This window comes from Marmota marmota, unplaced genomic scaffold (assembly GCF_001458135.2).
Source record: "Marmota marmota marmota unplaced genomic scaffold, marMar, whole genome shotgun sequence".
Classification (NCBI taxonomy): Eukaryota; Metazoa; Chordata; class Mammalia; order Rodentia; family Sciuridae; genus Marmota; species Marmota marmota.
Genome location: NW_026000019.1, coordinates 26243480 through 26249529, shown reverse-complemented (window position 1 = coordinate 26249529; position 6050 = coordinate 26243480).

The window sequence follows — 6050 nt, the reverse complement described above, 5'->3', positions numbered from 1 at the left end:
CACGTGAGAACACATTTGAGTACAGTGGAATCTGATGCCATGACAGGGGCTGCAACACTGAAGACAAACTCCCTGAAACTGTGTTGCAGTTTATATGTCACCACCTACCATCAGTTTTTACCTTCTCTGGCTCTTGGTTTTTCTTTCCAAGGAACACACCACTGATTTTGCCTTTAATGGATACCCATTTTCTGCCAAAGCTGCCGCTCATTAGGCTAGCTTAGCTCAGAATGGATATTCAAAAAGCATTTGGATGCTAAAAGAGTTGGATGTGTTCAGACATAACGGCCAGTTGAATGAGGAGCACTTCTACAAGTGAAATGGCATGAAAAATGTAAACATCAAAGGGAATAGAAAGCAATTGGACACCACGAGAAAAAACAGCACTTTCCATGCATAGAATTCTATCCATTAATGAACAAAGAAGCAGCTGAGAGAAATATCTGGTTATGCAAGACAGTGCAAGGATGCTTTTTCCAGATGGAAAGAGAGAGAGAGAGAGAGAGAGAGAGAGAGAAACTAGAACTGGGTTTGGAGACCCTCAGGTCCTTTGAGTCCCCATTCTGAAGGCTAGCAGTGATGTGTCCCATAAAGAAAGACCAAGAAAAGACTATCTGATCTGACAAAATGTTTATTCTGCTTAAAACTCCTACTTGATGTAAACATTCTTTTTTATTTTTCCTGCAGAATTTTTCCAACCTTGATCAGCTGACAATCTTGAGAAGGTAGGTAATTGTGTGGTTTCTGTTATCTGAGAATCAAAGTTAGCCCTAAAGTAATTTCAAAGGCCTTTAAAAAAAAAAACTACACTGATCTATGTATTATCAATTGCTTTTAATCAATTTCAGGTAGAATAAGCTTATGCAAGCATATCTGTCATTTAGTGTTTCAAATTCAATTGCCTTTCTCTCTCAGTTACCAGCACACAAAGTCAATTTTTATAAACAAAATATGAATTCCCCTCCTTACTCACTGCCTCCCTAAAATATCTATTGGAAATCACTATGTATCTTGAGTACATATCTAAAAACAGAGCTATGTTTATGACTATCCTTTAACCTTCTTAACTCAGATGTGTTCTTCATCTTGTTACTTTGCTTACAACACACTTGTGATATTTTCTGCATGGAATTTCCTTGTAACAGATCCTTGTTCTTTGGAAGTCCCATTGATCCATTATTTGGTATAATGGAGTTACATTGATCAATTAATTTGTTAGAAGAGAGATATGCTTTCAAATATAACTTTTCTTGTGTGACCTTGGATAATACGCTGCTTACTGGGAATTATGGTAGTAGCCAAGAAAACAATCATTGATGAAAGAGTAAATTTAGTACCAAGTTGGGGTAAATATTTTTTTCCCACTTTTAGCAAGAAATTTATTTATGTTTCATATATACCTTATACACATAAATGAAGGTCGTTTTGTATAATATTTTAGATGTTTATATACAGAGATATGAAAAATTGTACTCTATATGTGTAATAAGAATAATGCATTCCACGGCTTTCATGTATTTAAAAAAATTAAATCAATAAAAGATTTTTTAAAATATAATATTTTCAATATGCCTGTTTTTAAGTTTTTTTTATTTATTATTTTTAGTTTTACACGACAGTAGTGTCTATTTTGACATACTTATACAAGCATGGAGTATATATCTAAAGGTGTTTTTTGACATAAAAGAGGAAATGACTGAATGTATCCTCAGGATATTCGCTATCACAGGGGCTTTCTTGCCTTTTCTTCCTTACTGAAAACCTACTTCCCCATCCTCACTTATAACAAGAGAAATGCAAATTAAACCCATACAGAAGTAACATCTCTCACTTATACTGGTAAAAATAAGAAGCTTGAAAATATATTGGATTGGTCATGGTGGGAGTAAATAGAATTTCTCATGTATTATTGTAATGGCACCCCCTTTTCCCACAGAAAACTGGGTTTCTCCAGAAATCGTCACCATGGCTGATTTTAGGACTGGCAACAAAAGAGTCTACGCAAAAGAGTTCAATGTAGATAAACTTCCTATTTTCATATTGCCCTATTTTACTTGGCCACTGGCCAGGAAGAAATCAGCACTCTAGGTGCTGGACACCCCCTTACTAGTTTTTCATAATCATATCCAATATAGCAGTTTGTAGAAATGTGCAAACAAGGCCTCTGGCCTTGAGCTGAGCTTCACAGAGAGATGTCTATATTTTTAAGATAAGTTACCAATTTGGCTCCATAGTAACAGCTGGCAGGGGAAGAAAGAAAGGGGAGAAGAAGCTCTCCCCTTCTCAGGTGCTGTCCTGGAAGTGTTAACTTGCCTGAAACAGTGAAAGAAAAAGCTGCTTTTATGTGAATTTCTGCAGACTGTGAACTTCTGAGCCCCTCCCCTTACATGCTGGGTATAAAAATCTGAAACTACCTGAACTCAGGGTTCAGGGGATTGATTGATTACAGCAAAAGCTGTTCCCTCTGAACCTGGCTGCAGCCAAATAAAACTGTTTCCTGCTATCTTCAGTGCCTTGCCTCTTTGTCCCTACAACATTATTAGTTGGAATACTAAATGGTTGCAACTCCAATTGAAGAGAGCTTGGCGATATCTAGTAAAGTTACTTATATTTATCTTCTAATAGAATAATCTCCATTCTAGGAATCTAAAAAAAAACTACACAGACAAAAATAGAAAAAGATTCATGCATATTGTAGGAAGAGATTACAAGCAACCCAAAGACTGGTGAATGGAAGATTAAGTGAATAAACTGAAATGCATCTAAATAATGCAATATTACTATACAGAGCTAAAATAGGGTGAGGAAGATCTTTATATACTCATTTGGACCAATCTTTAGAATACATAGTTTAGGTAGAATAGTAAAGCTCATAATAGCATGTAAAGTATGGGACATATCAACAAATATATCAATCTTTATATTTTCTCAAATTTGCACAAAACCCACTGGAAGAACAGAATTAAAACCAAGTAAAAATAAGAAGTCTATCTATGAGGACAGGGAGGAAACATGCATACAAGTGAGACTTCTCTAAGTGAAACTTATTATATAGTTTTGAATACGAAATCATGTAATTGCTTTATTAAAAATTTTAAAAATGTAAAAAGGCATGTCTTTTCTTTTTTCTTTTTTTGGTACTGGGGATTAAAATCAGAGGTGCTTAACCACTGAGCCACAACCCCAGCCCTTTTTTAAATATTTTATTTACAGACAGGGTCTTGTTAAATTGCTCAAAACCTTGATAAGTTGGTGAGGTTGGCATTGAACTTGTGATCCTCCTGCCTCAGTCTACCAAGTCACTGGGACTACATGTGTGTGTAACCCTACCCAGCAGCAATTGATGAAAACTTTAGGAAAACATTTAATAATTACCTTTCCAAGAGATGGATAAAACTTTTACTGCTTGAATCCATTGCATCCCTAATAGAAGGTTACCCAGACATTGAGCACCTTATTTTTTGATGCAGCAGGAAACATACAACACTACTATGAAGGATGTTTTCCAAAAAATTGATCCTGAAACTAATCATACCCTTATAACTAACTTCTAGTTTATGGGAACAAAGCAATAAATTAGAATGCATTATGAAGAAGCAGATGAGCCAATCCAATTCCTGAATAGAACAATGAATTTGTTTATTTATAAGTCATAAGAATTTAGTCAGATATGGGGTGAGGCCAGCTCTAATTTGAAAGAGATTTATGAGTATCTTGTTTGGATTCTGGTTTGAAAAAATTAAATATAAAAAAGAAAATTCCTGCCATTGGGGAAACTTAAGCATTGGTTCCATATTAGATGATATCAAGGAATTATGTTTAATTTTTTTCAGGTGAAGTAGTGGCAATATATTTATGTGAATTAAGCCATAAATTTTGGAGACATATATTAAAGTGTTATGTCTGACCCTGAGTGATTATGTCTGGGGCTCATTATATGGATGTCTTTATTTCTTGTGCATGTTGAAAACAGTTTCACAATAAAACCCTTCTGTTCCCATGTTATTCTGATTTGATGTCACCTTGAGAATAGCTTCACAGCACACAGCAACATCTTTAGTTTTTCACATGGGACCCTTTTCTCCCATCCATGGAATAAAAACTTGGTGCCAGAACATGACCCTACCCCTCTGGCCATACTTGACTGGATGAATGGTATATCCCTGATCCCCAAGATGAGTTAATTATCCAGAAATTTGGAGGACATGAAGGAAAGAAAAAGGTGGAGAGGGGATATAAAAATGGAAATAAGTTATCTAGGAATGACTTATAACAAGTATATTTTTGCACTGTATGCTGGTGGTTATACCAACAAGCAACCAGTCCACAAACGAGGCATGATATAGACACATGGACAGAAAAAGAGTCAAGAGACACCCCTGATTGGATTTCCCATAGGTTTCCACTTCCTGGATCCAGTGATTTCTAAGGTCTGGTATACTCTTGCCCTTAGATTCTTTGTCATTTAAATTAGATTCCCTTTTATAATAAATTGGTTGGCATTTTATTTTCTACTAAAGATGTCAATTAAAAGCAGCATTATAGACAAAATTCTATTACTGAGACCAGTGGAGCATGAGGCCAAATATGAGTCACATGGTTACATAAGTGAAAACAGAAACAGGACATTGTGTGTCAACACCAGAAGGTCTAAGAATATCACTAATCATGGCAATGTAGTGAGTGCTTATATTGTGCTTGTTAAAAGATGCTTGATAGGGCTGGGGATGTGGCTCAAGCGGTAGCGTGCTCACCTGGCATGCGTGCGGCCCAGGTTCAATCCTCAGCACCACATACAAACAAAGATGTTGTGTCCCCGATAACTAAAAAATAAATATTAAAATTCTCTCACTCTCTCTATTTAAAAAAAGATGCTTGATAGAGACAGACAGTATAAGATCTCCCATTTAATTTTTATGATCTTATTTTAGGAAATAGCACTTTGTCTTTCTCCTCAAAGAACTAACTCATCACAACAGCATTATTTACTGACATACTCTAAGATGGGACCCCAATATTTCTGGACTTTTCACTACTCTAAGGGATGAACCGAGTGAGAGGAAATGTGGTAGAGTGGCTAAGTACAAGGCCTTGGCCAGACTGCCTGGAGCTAAATTCTGTTTTCATTATTTAACTTTTGTGCCTGTGCTTTATAGAAAATGGAAAAGATAATAATAAATTTCACATAAAGTTGTTGATAGGATTAAATGAGGCTATTTACACAATGTACCTGGCACATAGTTAGACCTGAGTTAGCTATTATCGTTTGCATATGAGGATTCCTTTGTGTGGGAGGTGGTGTGTCTGTATGGGATGTCTGGACCTACAATAATCATCCTGGGATTACAAGAATGTTGGCCTGAGGTCTAGATGGTCTTCAGAGAAGGGCAAGGTAAAGAGGGAGAAAGAATCTAGATCCTTGACAAGGGTCTTGAGTCACTTTTCTTTTCTTTTTTTTTTTTAATTGGTTGTTCAAAACATTACAAAGCTCATGACATATCATCTTTCATACATTTGATTCAAGTGGGTTATGAACTCTCATTTTTACCCCAAATACAAGTTGCAGAATCACATCGGTTACACATCCACATTTTTACATAATGCCATATTAGTGACTGTTGTATTCTGCTACCTTTCCTATCCCCTACTATCCCCCCTCCCCTCCCCTCTCATCTTCCCTCTCTACCCCATCTGCTGTTATTCAATTCTCTCCCTTGTTTGTTTTTTTTTCCCCTTTCCCCTCACAAACTCTTATATGTAATTTTGTGTAACAATGAGGGTCTCCTTCCATTTCCATACAATTTCCCTTCTCTCTCCCTTTCCCTCCCATCACTCGTCTCTGTTTAATGTTAGTCTTTTCCTCATGCTCTTCCTCCCTGCTCTGTTCTTAGTTGCTCTCCTTATATCAAAGAATACATTTGGCATTTGTTTTTTAAGGATTGGCTAGCTTCACTTAGCATAATCTGCTCTAATGCCATCCATTTCCCTGCGAATTCCATGATTTTGTCATTTTTAGTGCTGCGTAATACTCCATTGTGTATAAATGCCAC